The sequence below is a fragment of the Corvus hawaiiensis genome, unplaced genomic scaffold (genome assembly GCF_020740725.1).
Source record: "Corvus hawaiiensis isolate bCorHaw1 unplaced genomic scaffold, bCorHaw1.pri.cur scaffold_32_ctg1, whole genome shotgun sequence".
Lineage (NCBI taxonomy): Eukaryota > Metazoa > Chordata > Aves > Passeriformes > Corvidae > Corvus > Corvus hawaiiensis.
Window position 1 is genome coordinate 624,341 of NW_025963366.1, and position 15,808 is coordinate 640,148.

Below are 15,808 nucleotides of genomic sequence, written 5' to 3' on the forward strand. Positions count from 1 at the left end.
GTCTTTTGTGCTTTCCATGGGAGGCAGTAGGGGAGTGAGAGGCGCCACGGTTTTAGTAGGAGCATGAAATGGGGGAATATCATTCCTAAACCACGGCACAAGCAGTCAAAGGGGTTCCGTGGTGACATCCCAGGCTTTTCTTGGGATGATAAAAAGCCGTGGGGTCAGAGGCAGTCAAAGCCATTGCATGGTGACATCCCAGGGGACTTCATGTTGCTGGGGCATTGATCTGTCACAGGTACTCACAAGGGCTCCACGGTGACATTCCAAGTGTCTCCAGGCTGCTAAAGAGCCACGAGGTCACTGGCAGTGACAGAGGCTCCACGGTGATATCCTAGGGGTCTCTAGGCTCCTAAAGATGCATTAGTCACACACAGCCACAGGGACTCCACGGTGACATCTCAGGGGTCTCTGGGCTGCTAAAGACCCGGTCACAGGGGTTTCATGTGAAATGCAAAGGGTGTCTTCTTCCAAAGGGCCATGAGCTCACACATACTCACAGGGGCTCCATGGTGACAACAGACGTGTCTGTATGCTGACAAGGAGCCGGGATGTCACAGTCAGTGACAGGAGTCCAGTGGTGAAATCCCCGTGCTCCTAAAGAACCGTGAGGTGACGGACACTCACAGGGGTTCCATGGTGACATCCAGGAGTCCCCAGGCTGCCCTAGAGCCGGGATGTCACAGACACTCACAGCGTGCCTGTCATGGGCAGAGTGGGAGCTTCAGGTGATGTTTATTAGAGAAGCTGCCATTGGGTCATGAGGTGCAGAAGGGACCCCCAAACACTCCCCATAGATCCCCAAATCCCTCCAGGACCCCCGGGCTTTCTAAACTCCTTCAGTGAGGGGAGCCTGGGAACGGCCGGATCCAATCCCAGCCCCAGATTTTGGCAAGGGTTTATGGTTTTTTGGCAAGGATTAGACAGGTGGAATTGAAGCTTTATGTAAATTGTCCCACGGGATGAGTAATAGCAAATCAGATCTATTTATATAAATACAGATCTAATTGATTACCCTCATGATTAGAGAAAAAGATCTCAATCAGAATTATGTACTGCACAGTATAGGAGCTGTAACAACTATTACAATCTAGTGCTCTAGGACGCAATTTTGAAGCACTTGTATTAAAGCAAAACCAGTCCTTAAGCAGAGATTGATGTCACTCACCCAGATCAATGACCGTAGGCAAATGTCTGTGACTCGGCCTTGAGCAGTGACCTTGAGGAGTGTCCCCACTCCAGGGAGGGATCTCCACCACCCCCAAGAAGGGAAATGTCAGAAGACGTTGCCATTAAAATTTGGGACGGGGCTTTTCTAGTCTGATGTGCTGCCCTGTCAGTCAGATGTGCCCAGGCTGTGCCAACTCCACAGCTCTGGAGAAGCTCTCAGTGGCGTCACTCGGTTGGTTGTTCCTTTCTCCAGGGATTTTACCAGCTCTGCCACAGCTGCAGCTCCCTCTGAGGATGTTGAACTTTGAAATGGAGGAGTCAGGCTGGGTTCTGCATTCTTCCCACCCAAAAGCAGCGGGACCTCCCTTCTGCATTCCCCACTGGGGGCTCTGCAAACAGGGCCTTGTTGGAGCTGTTTGAGCCCATTCCAGGCAGAGCCTCCTGCTCCAGCAGGAACTGCCTTTCCTGTGCCATGACCAGGGCAGACCTTGCTGCAGGAGAAGCCCCAGGCCAGCCCAAGACATTGAAGGCCTCAGTGCAGAGTGCCAGAGTGGGAGCTGTGCCAGGGAGAGCCTGAGACACCAAAGGCACCTTGGCAGCAGCAGCTCCTTGCAGGGCATGGCCAGAAGCCTCCCTGGCCAAGCCGGCCCAGTGGCCACCACTGCAGAGCTGCTGCTTCAGGGGGTGATTCTGGCTGGGCTCTGCTCCACCCCACAGAGTGTGAGCTCAGCACTGAGTCTGGCACAGCCCCTGTGCCTGAGCCCTGCACAACCTCAAGGTCACCTGCGGCAGCCTGGCTCTGTCAGGCCCTGGGGCAGGGCAGAGGGAAAGGCCAGAGCAGGGGCTGGCTTTGGCTGCTCAATGTGGGCTCCAGCAGAGATGAGGAGTTGAGCGAGTTGAAAATGAGGTCACTGCTGTGACATGGGCCTGACTGACAAATGATTGGTCTCAGGAATATCTTGGGGACAAGGTGTTCATCACAAAACCACTCATCCCTGCAGAGACAAGACCAGGAGAGAGGAAAGGGGAGAGCCAGGCCCAGGGGACAGGGCCGGAATGGTGATGGCTGTGAGGTCACTGCCACTGCAGCAGCCTGGCTGGCCCCCAGCAGACATTCTGGCCAGAAGCTTTGTGAGGTCACGCAGCACATCAGAGAACCCCCACAACAGGAATTCCATCCTTGGGGAGTGGAGGGGTTGGCACAAACCTCCTGACCTTGAAGAATTTTGGGATGGAGCATCGTTCTCTGCCTTGCACAGCTGCAGTTCTGTGCCACTCTCACTGTCAAATATTCCCTCCTTAGATCAAATCTAAATTCCCCCTCATTCAGTTTAAAGCTATTGCCCCTTGTTCTGTCACTGCAAGGTTTGGGAAAAAATAACACTCCATTTATCTTGGACCTCGATCACTATGTTTCCATTTTCAAAGACCTTAGAGAGAACCCAAAAATCTCCCAAGATGGGCTTTGGAGGCCTCAACACAAAACCAGCAGGTGGAAGCTGAGGGCCCTGGGCTCAGTTCTGTGGAGACTGAGGACAGAAGAGAAGTAGCCTGGGAGGGCTTGAAGGGAGGTTTCAAAGATGGAGGAGCTTTTCTTCATTGTATAAAACAGCCTGACAAAGAAATAATGGCACCAAGGGCAGCTGGGCAGCTCCAGACTGGACACCAGGAGAAAGGTCTTTCCCTCCCAGGGAAGTGCTGTGCTGCAACACGTCCCCCAGAAGGAGTCTGGAGCAGCCCAAGGCTTTGTGTGCCCAGGCAGAGGCAGGCAGGACGCAGAGCTGCCAGCAAAGGAAGGGGCCGGCAAGTTGGAGCAGCCGGGGGGAAGAGGACAGCCTGCAGGGACAGAGGCGCAGGGCAGGGACAGCGTGGGACAGCCTGGGCTGCAGAGGGCAGAGGGATGGGCAGCAGCTGCAAGGCCCTGACAGAGCCAACTTGTGCAGCACTTTGGCCACGGCTGCTGGCCCTGGCCCTGAGGCCAGCAGGAGACAAGTGACCCTTGCAGCCCTGGGGCCTCAGTGCCTCCTTGTCCCTGCTCAGCGGCCTGGCAGGGGCCACCCCATGCTGCGTCTTCTGTAAAAACAATTGACAAGAGGGTCCTCAGCACAGGAAAGACTCGGAGGTCGTGGAACACTTCCAGAGGAGGCCACCAAGATGCTCGGGGGACTGGAGCAGCTCTGTGACAGAGACAGGCTGGGACAGTTGGACCTGTTCAGTCTGGAGCAGAAAAGGCCGTGGGGACACCCCAGTGTGACCTTTCAGACTTCAAAGCACCTCCTCGGAAACATGTGGAGAAATGTTTCCGTAGGGCCTGTGCCAAGGGGACAAGGGGAGATTGTTTTCAACTGAAAGAGAGTGGGTTCAGAGCAGAGAAAAGGGAAAATTCTAATGCTGAGAGTGGTGAAACACTGGCACAGATTTGCCAGCGAGCTGGTGGATGCCCCGTCCCTGGAAACATTCCAGACCACATTGGACGGGGCTCTGAGCATTCTGATGGAGTGAAAGATGTCTCTGCTGCCACCCAGAAGGAGGCCCTGCCCTGTGGTGTCGGCTACCGGAGTGGTCGCTGTGTCTCTTGTAGGATGCAATTCCCCCAGGGAGCAGAGGGAACACACAGCACCACTGGGAGCAGGAGCATCCTGCCATGGAGACAGGAATATTCTGGATGCAGAGGCTCAGGCTGCCCTGTTTGGCTTCTGTGTAGATGGAGACAAGTGTCAGAAGAGACTGAGAACCAGGAGCCCCACCGTGTCTCAGAGACCCCTTGATTCCCTGAGGCCCCACAGTGTCACAGGTTTCTCCTTTGGGCCACGAGGTCGCACGGTGTCACAGGATCCCTCTGGTGCCATGAGCCCTTGTGGTGTCACAATGGTCCTTGGTTCCACGAGGCCCCACATTGTTACAGAGTCCCCTTTCTGCTGCGAGGTCCCACATTATGTCAGGGTCGCCTTGGCTCCATGAGGCCCCACATTGTCACAGGCTCCCCCTTTCTGCCATCAGGTCTCACATTGTCCCAGGGTCCCTTTGGTTCCATGAGGCCCTGCAGTGTCACAATGGATCTTTGGTTCCATGAGGCCCCACAGTGTCACAAGGATCCCTGGGAACCACGAGGCCCTCAGGGATCACAATGGATCCTTGGTTCCATGAGGCCCCACAGTGTCACAAGGCTCCCTGGGAACCACGAGGCCCTCAGGGATCACAATGGATCCTTGGTTCCATGAGGCCCCACAGTGCCCCAGGGCCTGTGGATTCCACAAGATCCTGGAGTGGCACAGGGTTCCTTTGCTTCCATGTGTCCCCGCGGTGTCACAATGTCCCCACGGTTCCAGGAGGCCCCGCAGTGTCACAGACGAGCAGCACTGGAGTGGGAGCAGCACCAGGGGAGGTTTTGCAGCTGCGCTGGAACAGCAGCAGCAGCAGCAGCAGCCACGGAGCAACAGTGGAACAGCGGTGGAATGCAAGTCCCGTGAGCAGCAGCTGAGGGAGCTGGGGTTGTTTATCCTGGAGAAGAGGAGGCTCAGGGGGGACCTTCTCACTCTCTACAACTCCCTGACAGGAGGGGGCAGCCAGGTGGGGCTCGGTCTCTTCTCCCAGGGACCAGAGACAGGACAAGAGGACACAGCCTTGAGCTGCAGCAGAGGAGGTTTAGGCTGGAGATTAGAAAGAGTTTCTTCACAGCAAGGGTGATTGGGCATTGGAATGGGCTGCCCAGGGAGGTGGTGGAGTCGCCGTCCCTGGAGGTATTTAAGGAAAGACTGGATGTGGCACTTGCTGCCATGGTCTGGTGTCAAGGTGGTGTTGGGTCATAGGTTGGACTGGATGATATCACAGGTCTTTTCCAACCTGGGTAATTCTGGGATTCTGTGATTCAGTGCAGCAGCGGTGGAACATTGGTGAAAAAAGAGTGGGAAATGGCCCCGCAGCTGTGGAGCAGCACCTGAGATGCCCAAGCTGCGGGACATAGAGCGGGTCTGAGCGCTGTGTCCTGTGGGAGCTGGCCCCACACACCAGAACCATGCCCGTCAGGCTGACCCAGAGCAGGGGGCAGCGGCAGGAATTGCTGCTGGGCTGCGGAAGGCGCGGCTCCAGCGCGTTTGATGGTGACTCGGGGGTTGGATCCTGGCTGTTGGCGGCCACCTTTGGTGGTAGCGGGACACTTTCAGTTGATCTGAAGTCGTGAACTCAGGAGAAAGTCAGCACAAAAGGAATCAAGTGGCCTTTTCTGCTGCAGGGAAACGCATCTTGGTAGAGGTTTAATGATTTCTGATGTAGGAAGCAAACGGAGTCAATTTTTGGCCTGTGGTTTTGTTGTAATCCAGGGACAGTTTCCAAAATGATGCAATTTGTGGTGAAAAACCAGGAGTGTGCCTCAGCATCGGGATGTTGCACACTGAGTACAGAGCTGTTTGTGGTGGTTGTGATCAAGAAAACAATTGGAATTCTTGTCCCTATTTCACTCTTTCTCCCTCTCTCTCTGGGAATGAGTCTCCAACACTCCCTGCAGCTCTGCTTTCCATGATCTGCTCCTCTGGAGTTGGGCTTGGCCAGCTGAGCAGCGGGAAGAGGGTGGATAATGGACCATTCCAACTGCAGACTTTCTTTTTGTAGCCTCTGGATTTCCAGCGTTTAGAAATGGTCATGTTTTAAACTGTCTGACCAAATCCCACAGGTCTCACTTCTGCCCTGGCAGAAAACCCTCCTGTGGCCCTGTTTGGGAACGGACCCTCGGAAACACCTCACTGCAGATGACTTTTGGTTGGTTTTGCTAAGGGATGACAAGAAGATCAGCACAAGGAGGAAGGCTGAGGGAGAGGGAAGGACCAGTTCCTTCCTTTTGTCTTCCCATTGCAAAGTCTCCTGCACAGGTTGTGCTGCAGCCAGAGACTTGCCGGGCCAAGGGCTGAGGGAAACGATTCAGCTGAGGCACTTGAGGCATCTTGTCCCTGGTTTGTAGCCCTGGATCTGGGAGGGGACTCAGCTGCTCCCCCTGCACCCCACAACCCCCCTGAAATGGGGGATTCCTCCCGCCTCTGCCAGGTGCTTCTTATCCATCCCTAGCCTGGGTGCTCCTGGTCTGAGCTCCCATGGTCATTCCTGGTGGTGGGGAGCAGGAGGGAGGAGTTCAGAGCAAACCTGGGAGGTGCCAGCAGGCTCAGAGATGTGTGGAGGTGACAGTGAGACAGTGATGGGATGTGCAGATGGTCAGGGGGACAGGACAACACCTCGGGGATCAACTTCTTGGAGATTTGGGGGAATTTCCTTTGGAAAACACGCCCGGACACAGACACATGGACACGGAGTGTAAATTTGCTGAAGGGGTTTATTGGCCATTTGAGGAAAAAGGCCCAGGGCTCACAGGGGATCAGGCGATTCCTCCAGGGATGATCATCATCTCCTCATTCCACGGGAGGGGGACAGGACATGGTTTTCCCCACCTGGTTCAATCTAAAAACACAGACATCAAAATGTGATCCCCCTGTGTCCAATGGGATGGGAGAGGGTCCTCGTCCCCATGCCTGTCATGAAGGAGAAGGGAATTGGAGCCCTGGATAGACCCAGGACAGGATTTTGCTCCTCAGATCCACAGAACCCCAAGACCCCCCCAAGCCCCAGGATGCCCCAAAATCTCCAGGTAATCCTGCTGCCCACATGGGGACTGTCGGGTTCCCAACAGCTCCCCAGTGACAAGGAAAGACTTAGGGGCCGCTCTGTCCAGCACACTTGGGACACGGATCTGGGACAACCCCCCACCATGTCCCTTTGCCGTCCCCAAGTTCTGGCAACACCCAGCAGGTTCTGGGATCCCTCCAGAAACCCCCAGGACCCTCTGGGGCCACGAGACCCCCGAGTGTTGCTCACCTATCCATGTAGAGCAGCAGCCAGGCGCTTCTGCCGCAGAAGAGCCTCCAGCTTTTCATCCAGAGCAGGCTGGGGACAAAGGCAGCGTTAGAGACACACTGGGGGCACTGGGCTGCACTGGGAGGAAAAGGGAAAGCAAAGGGGTCCTTGGGGAAGGGGCCTGCGGGCAGCAATGGGGTGCAGGAGCTGCTGTGCTCCTGCCCAGCGGCAGTGGGGTCCTGGCCAAGAGGCACAGCTGGGGCAGGGGCTGTGGCCTGGGCCTTGCAGAGGGTGCTGGGGGGCCTGGGATGGGAATGCAACAGGGGCCCTGGGCAAGGGGTTCCCTGGGAAGGATCCGTGGGGCAGGGGAGGTGTCTGGGGTGTCAGCAGGGCTGCACTGGGCTGTGCTGGGGCAGCATGGGATGGCCTGGGGTGTGGTGGCCGTGTGAGGGGAGGGTCTGACACCGGCAGAACTCCTGGTACCCACCTGAGGCGTCTTCAGGATGTCGACATTGACTACATCCACCTGCAGAGAGACCAGGAGATCTCGCTGGTCACTGGGATGTCCCCAGTGCCAGCAAGGGATGGGGGGAACCAAAGTGCCCCCCAATTACCAGAGGGGATGCCCTCCAGTCCCAGCCCCCCACTCACCTCCTGGAGATCATCTTGGGTTCCTTCCAGGAGTGCCTGGGAAAGGACAACAAAGGCTTGGTCTGGATTGGACCTTGTGGGGCTGAGGGGGGAACACGGGTGCAGGGAGCAGGGCGGAGGCAAAGGGATGGGAATTCAGGGCCTCCAAGGAGATCTGTTTGGAGCTGGGGGAGACCCAAAGACACTGACCTGGGGTAAATTGAGGAGCCAAGGGACGTGGCTGGGGCCGTGGAAGGGGCACGGTGTAAGGTACAGGGCAGGAGAAAGGAATTATGGTGTAGGGACATGGGAGTGCAAGGGAGGGGCTTGGTGGGGAAAGAAGAACGGGGATGGGCAAGGACAAAAGCGACAGGACTGAGAGAGGGTTTGGGAGCTGGGGGTGAGTCCAGGAATGGTATCAGGAGACAGCGCTGCAGTGGCCAGGAAGAAAAGCAAAGGACTGGGGGGGGCATGGAAGGAAAGGGCTTGGGAATGGTCAGTGGGAGGGCATTTGGGGAGGCTGGCTAGGACATAGAGGAGAGAGCCAGGAGGAAATTCCTGAAGGGACACCAAAAGGGTGGGATGAGAGGCCAGAAAAGGCAGGGTGTGGGGACCTGTTTGGCTGGTGCCTCACCTTGGCCTGTGCCGGGAGGCACAGCAGGATGGAGAAGAGCAGGGCCACGCTGAGCACAGCCACCTTCATCTTCCTCTCGCACTGGGCAGCGCTGGCTGAGGCTGCACCGGGCCAGGAGCACCTTTATCCCTGCCGGGACTCCTCGCTGCACCCTCCCCGACAGCCCCCAGGCCAAAGCCCGGCTTGGCACAGCCCCCAGCCCTGGCCACAAGCCCGGCCCTGGCACAGAGTCCATCCCACCTGCGGCACGCATCCAGCCCCCTTGCCTGGCATCCCTCCAGCTTCCTGCACGGGGCAGCTGCCCCTGGAATGGCCCAGGCACCTGCGGGGGCCAAGGCCCTGGGGGGGATAGGGAGCCAAAGGCAGCTGGGGACCCTGTGGGGACAACCCCCACTCCACCACAATCCATCCTCCTGCAGCCCCCACAGCCAGATCCCCCATCTCCCGCTGCCCCTTCCCTCCCAGAGCTTTCCCTGTGGGACAGCCCAGAGCTGAGCCCAGTCCCAGACCCAATATGTGGGAGAAGAACAGTGTCATGGGCAATGTGATCAACCCCATAACTGGGATCTCCAGTCACTGGAGACACTGGGGAGCGCTCAGGAGTACTGGGGGTGGTGATCAGCTGCATACAATGCTGAGGCTTGGGGAATTACTCAGGTGTGGCACTTCCTAAATTCACACCACCTCGTTTTCTTGCATTGCAGGCCTCAAACCAGTCCCATCTCCAGCCCCAGAGCAGAGTCCAGAGGGGAAGATGCCCTACCCAGACCCTCACACTGTCACACCTGGGCACACCAGAGCACCTGGGGCCCGCTCTGCACAGCTGCCCCACACATGTGTGCTTCCAGGACCCCATCTGTGGGATATGCCCACCTGTAATACCCATCCCCAACAAGGCTCAGACGCCAGCACTGTTCCTGCCTGGGACATGCCCACAGCTCCCCAAGGCCCTTGTCCCCACAGAGGGTCTCTGCAATGTCCTGGCCCTGGGCCCAGGCCAGCGCTGGACCTGAGCAGGAAGTGCCCATCCAAAGGGAAGTGGAGGAAGAGGAGCTTGTCCCCAGGCAGCCACTTGGAGCTAATTGGGCAAAGAGAGGTGTCCTGGGAGGAGGAGGGATGATGGTCCCCTGCCAGCATCTCTGATAAGCCCTGTTTGCCCAGGGCCCGAGGCACCAGGAAGACATTCAGACATTTTGGGTTGAGGGGAAGTCTGTGCATAGAGGAGCTGAAGGCAGCCTGGAAGCCTGGGCTCCCTGCAGGCCTGGCAGCAGGGAGAGCCTGTAGAGGGGGGCAGAGCTGGGGACACAGGAAGGCAGAGCCATGGGAATGTCTTTGTTTCACCATTCCTTCTCCCTGCTCTCCTGGGTCAGAGATTCCTGAGGACTGAACTTACCCTTCAAAAATGGCAACTCCACCACTCCCCTTCCTGTCCTGCTTTTCTGAAACCCCTGGAGCCATTCCCAAGAGCACTGCAACCATGGAGCCATCCCTCCATCTCTTGGAGACATCCAAGTCTCACAACCGCACATCTCTCAGTCTCTGGGTTTTCTTCCCATCCCTCATGATTTGGGATCCAGGCCCTTCAGCAAGGCATTGGAGAGTGTCTGTATCCCAGGAGGGATGCAAGAGGACACCCCCTTGACCTGTCTTGTGGCCATTTCCTGGGCTGCCTTCCTTTCCTGAATTATCCCCATGGGATCCTTGTCTTGCTGTCTGGGTGCTCTCTGGAACTCTGCCCTTCCCCTGTCGTTGCCAGTTTCAAGTCCTCCTTCCCAGGCTGGCCGGAACACGGGTGTCCCGTTTCTTGAGAGGGATCTGGTCTCTCCCAATGAGCCCCCGAGCTTCCAACAGGCTCCCACGGTTCCTCTGCAAACTCCTCCTCTGTCTGAGATGTGCCACATTCCTTCCAGCTGTGCTTCCCAGACCCATCCACTTCCAAAACCATCGAGCAGCCCCTGGGACAGGAAAATCCTGCTCTGGTTTAGTGATCTGCCTAGAAAGGTGTGAGGAGAAATCTTTTGAGGACACCCAAGCTGCAAATCAAAGGCTGTGGGTAAAAATCTGCTTTGGGTTCTGAAGCCCATGGGAGCCTTGCCTGAGGCTCAAAGATTCCCAGTGTCTCTTGCTTTGTTCTCAGGTGGATCCAGATGCCTGTCCCAGCTTCCAATGTTGCCTTTCCCTGGTCTTAAAATTAAGAACCAAACACGGTTTAAGGGAAAAAGGCTTTTTACCTTGGTATTTATTTAAGGATCTTAAGGTGCATGACTTCGTCCAGGTGGAATGCACCAAAATGCACATGGAAATGCACCCAAAATGCCCACACACGATGGATCGTGTGTACAATTTATAGACCTTGCAAATTAGCATATCTATCAAAGATTCCCCAATGAGAAGCTTAAATTAATAGTGTGATATCCCCCCATCCCGAGGAATTCCGCCCTGGATGGCCCTATCTTAGTTTGCAGAATATGTTCTAGGGAGGACCTTGGTTTCTCAGGATAGCATAGGACTTTCTGGCCCTAAGTGTGAGGCTTCCAAGATGTTTGTTCTCCTGGCTTAACGGAATATTAGGACTATGCTAAATTATCAGGCTTAAGGAACTACAAGTATGCATGCTAAAAGCACTGAGGACACATAAAAGCTATATAAAAGGGTATATAAAAGGTATAGATAAAAAAGGCAAAAAATCATCATGGCATCACCAAGAAGGAAAAACCCACAGGGAAGTGATTCCCGAGAGCTGTCCCTGGCTGTGATTCCTGTTTGACATTCCAGGGCATTAGTGAAGGGTTCTGCTTCTCTCTTTCCCAGGGACACTGTGGGTCCATCTGAGATGTGTTGTGGGCCAGCTGGGAAAGCATTTCAGGCGCCTGCCTTGACTCTTTGCTCTGGAACTTGCCCAAGGAGCTGCACATCCCTAGGAAGGCCAAGATGTCTGAATGTCTTCATGGTGCCTTGGGCCCTGGGCAAACAGGGCTTATCAGAGATGCTGGCAGGGGACCATCATCCCTCCTCCTCCCAGGACACCTCTCTTTGCCCAATTAGCTCCAAGTGGCTGCCTGGGGACAAGCTCCTCTTTCTCCACTTCCCCTTGGATGGGCACTTCCTGCTCAGGTCCAGTGCTGGCCTGGGCCCAGGGCCAGGACATTGCAGAGACCCTCTGTGGGAACAAGGGACTTGGGGAGCTGTGGGCATGTCCCAGGCAGGGACAGTGCTGGCGTCTGAGCCTTGTTGGGGATGGGTAGTACAGCTGGGCATATCCCACAGATGGGGTCCTGGAAGCACACATGTGTGGGGCAGCTGTGCAGAGCGGGCCCCAGGTGCTCTGGTGTGCCCAGGTGTGACAGTGTGAGGGTCTGGGTAGGGCATCTTCCCCTCTGGACTCTGCTCTGGAGCTGGAGATGGGACCGGTTTGAGGCCTGCAATGCAAGAAAACGAGGTGGTGTGAATTTAGGAAGTGCCACACCTGAGTAATTCCCCAAGCCTCAGCATTGTATGCAGCTGATCACCACCCCCAGTGCTCCCCAGTGCTCCCCAGTGTCTCTAGTGACTGGAGATCCCAGTTATGGGGTTGATCACATTGCCCATGACACTGTTCTTCTCCCACATATTGGGTCTGGGACTGGGCTCAGCTCTGGGATGTCCCACAGGGAAAGCTCTGGGAGGGAAGGGGCAGCGGGAGATGGGGGATCTGGCTGTGGGGGCTGCAGGAGGATGGATTGTGGTGGAGTGGGGGTTGTCCCCACAGGGTCCCCAGCTGCCTTTGGCTCCCTACCCCCCCCAGGGCCTTGGCCCTCGCAGGTGCCTGGGCCATTCCAGGGGCAGCTGCCCCGTGCAGGAAGCTGGAGGGATGCCAGGCAAGGGGGCTGGATGCGTGCCGCAGGTGGGATGGACTCTGTGCCAGGGCCGGGCTTGTGGCCAGGGCTGGGGGCTGTGCCAAGCCGGGCTTTGGCCTGGGGGCTGTCGGGGAGGGTGCAGGGAGGAGTCCCGGCAGGGATAAAGGTGCTCCTGGCCCGGTGCAGCCTCAGCCAGCGCTGCCCAGTGCGAGAGGAAGATGAAGGTGGCTGTGCTCAGCGTGGCCCTGCTCTTCTCCATCCTGCTGTGCCTCCTGGCACAGGCCAAGGTGAGGCACCAGCCAAACAGGTCCCCACACCCTGCCCTTTCTGGCCTCTCATCCCACCCTTTTGGTGTCCCTTCAGGAATTTCCTCCTGGCTCTCTCCTCTATGTCCTAGCCAGCCTCCCCAAATGCCCTCCCACTGACCATTCCCAAGCCCTTTCCTTCCATGCCCCCCCCAGTCCTTTGCCTTTCTTCCTGGCCACTGCAGCGCTGTCTCCTGATACCATTCCTGGACTCACCCCCAGCTCCCAAACCCTCTCTCAGTCCTGTCGCTTTTGTCCTTGCCCATCCCCGTTCTTCTTTCCCCACCAAGCCCCTCCCTTGCACTCCCATGTCCCTACACCACAATTCCTTTCTCCTGCCCTGTACCTTACACCGTGCCCCTTCCACGGCCCCAGCCACGTCCCTTGGCTCCTCAGTTTACCCCAGGTCAGTGTCTTTGGGTCTCCCCCAGCTCCAAACAGATCTCCTTGGAGGCCCTGAATTCCCATCCCTTTGCCTCCGCCCTGCTCCCTGCACCCGTGTTCCCCCCTCAGCCCCACAAGGTCCAATCCAGACCAAGCCTTTGTTGTCCTTTCCCAGGCACTCCTGGAAGGAACCCAAGATGATCTCCAGGAGGTGAGTGGGGGGCTGGGACTGGAGGGCATCCCCTCTGGTAATTGGGGGGCACTTTGGTTCCCCCCATCCCTTGCTGGCACTGGGGACATCCCAGTGACCAGCGAGATCTCCTGGTCTCTCTGCAGGTGGATGTAGTCAATGTCGACATCCTGAAGACACCTTAAGTGGGTACCAGGAGTTCTGCCGGTGTCAGACCCTCCCCTCGCACGCCCACCACACCCCAGGCCATCCCATGCTGCCCCAGCACAGCCCAGTGCAGCCCTGCTGACACCCCAGACACCTCCCCTGCCCCACGGATCCTTCCCAGGGAACCCCTTGCCCAGGGCCCCTGTTGCATTCCCATCCCAGGCCCCCCAGCACCCTCTGCAAGGCCCAGGCCACAGCCCCTGCCCCAGCTGTGCCTCTTGGCCAGGACCCCACTGCCGCTGGGCAGGAGCACAGCAGCTCCTGCACCCCATTGCTGCCCGCAGGCCCCTTCCCCAAGGACCCCTTTGCTTTCCCTTTTCCTCCCAGTGCAGCCCAGTGCCCCCAGTGTGTCTCTAACGCTGCCTTTGTCCCCAGCCTGCTCTGCGTAAAAAGCTGGAGGAAGTTCTGCGGGTGAAGCGCCTGGCTGCCTCTCTGGATGCCTAGGTGAGCAGTGCCTGCAGGGAGAGGGCTGGGGCCAAGGCCCCTCTCATGTCCCAGTGGGCACCAGAGGTCACCTTCTGCGAATGTCTTTCAGGATTGCAAGTTGTGGGGACAACCGTGTCCTTTTCCCTACTAGTGGAATGAGGAGATGATCATCCCTGGAGGAATCCCCTGAACCCTTTGAGCCCAGGGCCATTTGCCCCTGACTAATCAATACACCCTTTTGGCAAAGCTACGCTCTGTGTCCGTGTGTCTGTGTCCGTGTGTGCTTTCCTAAGGAAATTCCCCCAAATCTCCAAGAAGTTGATCCCCGAGGTGTTGTCCTGTCCCCGTGACCATCTGCACATCCCGTCACTGTCTCACTGTCACCTCCACACATCTCTGAGCCTGCTGGCACCTCCCAGGTTTGCTCTGAACTCCTCCCTCCTGCTCCCCACCACCAGGAATGACCATGGGAGCTCAGACTAGGAGCACCCAGGCTAGGGATGGATAAGAAGCACCTGGCAGAGGCGGGATGAATCCCCCATTTCAGGGGGGTTGTGGGGTGCAGGGGGGGCAGCTGAGTCCCCTCCCAGATCCAGGGCTACAAACTGGGGACAAGATGCCTCAAGTGCCTCAGCTGAATCGTTTCCCTCAGCCCTTGGCCCGGCAAGTCTCTGGCTGCAGCACAACCTCTGTAGGAGACTTTGCAATGGGAAGACAAAAGGAAGGAATTGGTCCTTCCCTCTCCCTCAGCCTTCCTCCTTGTGCTGATCTTCTTGTCATCTCTTAGCAAAACCAACCAAAACTCATCTGCAGTGAGGTGTTTCCGAGGGTCCGTTCCCAAACAGGGCCACAGGAGGATTTTCTGCCAGGGCAGAAGTGAGACCTGTGGGATTTGGTCAGACAGTTTAAAACATGACCGTTTCTAAATGCTGGAAATCCAGAGGCTACAAAAAGGAAGTCTGCAGTTGGAATGGTCCATTATCCTCTTGCTTCCCGCTGCTCAGCTGGCCAAGCCCAACTCCAGAGGAGCAGATCATGGAAAGCAGAGCTGCAGGGAGTGTTGGAGACTCATTCCCAGAGAGAGAGGGAGAAAGAGTGAAGTAGGGACAAGAATTCCAGTTGTTTTCTTGATCACAACCACCACAAACAGCTCTGTACTCAGTGTGCAACATCCCGATGCTGAGGCACGTTCCTGGTTTTTCACCACAAATTGCATCATTTTGGAAACTGTCCCTGGATTACAACAAAACCACAGGCCAAAAATTGACTCTATTTGCTTCCTACATCAGAAAGCAGCCAGCTTAGAACTGGTGTGGACCAGGGGAATCCGACTGTTTAATTAAAACAAAGCATCGCGAAGGCCCGAGGCGGGTGTTGACGCCATGTGATTTCTGCCCAGTGCTCTGAATGTCAAAGTGAAGAAATTCAATGAAGCGCGAGTAAGCGGCCAGCGTAACTACCATCTTCTGAGGAGATACCTGTTACGAAGTGGGCACTGCTGCAAAGGTCTCTCCTCCTCATGGTACCACTGTATGCCCTTTGAAGTGTAATGAAGCCGACTTCTGCCCCGGCATGGTATCATTGGAATCTCCAGTCAACAATCTCCTGCTAAACAGTTGAACAAATTTTATGTAAGGACCGTGCAGCTTTTTACCCGAATTCCGGCCCAGGGATTGGTGCCTGGCAAGATCCGGTAATTTATTGAGAGGTCTACTGCCGATCTTATTCCTCCTCTCCTAAAATTTTGGACACTTTAACTATCCGGATCTCTAAAATGTGTCCATCGATACGCCTGTACCAGGCATTGACCGGCACCCAAACTTCCCATTTTGATTGGGTGGACCTGGCATCTAAAACTTTTAATCTAGATTCCTTGTGTAAAAACAGGGCCTACCTGTGCTCTCTAAATTTACCATCTGGCCTCCCTAACTTGGCAGAAAATGCATTTGAACTGGTGACACTGGAGTTTTACACATCGGGTGTGTTTGACACTAAGGAGTGTGTTCGTTTTCCTACGGTTTGGGAGGGTTTTCCCAGGCTATGGGAGGTGTAAGAACATCTTAAAACTCAACCAAGTGTGGGAGAAGACAGCTGTCTCCCGAGACTTTTTGTACTAACCAACGGGGGAAAAAGCAGCAAGGAGAGGGAAGGAACATTGGAAACATTGCCTCCTGAGCTGGAGAACAAC

The 15,808-nt window shown here is 56.2% G+C and overlaps 1 protein-coding gene and 2 long non-coding RNA genes across 3 annotated transcripts in view; 1 reads left to right on the top strand and 2 right to left on the bottom strand.

The window, feature by feature from the left end:
• LOC125320969 (zinc finger protein 208-like) overlaps positions 1-15,808 on the bottom strand; it is a 430,705-nt gene that overhangs the window by 313,468 nt on the left and 101,429 nt on the right. The window lies entirely within an intron of this gene.
• On the top strand, positions 520-15,035 carry LOC125321023. The gene is made up of 3 exons (XR_007201400.1): positions 520-530; positions 10,433-10,440; positions 14,921-15,035. It is a non-coding gene; the product is annotated as an uncharacterized LOC125321023 (long non-coding RNA).
• Positions 6,476-8,314, bottom strand: LOC125321020. Its single transcript, XR_007201396.1, has 5 exons — positions 8,273-8,314; positions 7,660-7,695; positions 7,496-7,534; positions 7,030-7,098; positions 6,476-6,615 (listed from the first exon to the last, which is right to left on the bottom strand). It is a non-coding gene; the product is annotated as an uncharacterized LOC125321020 (long non-coding RNA).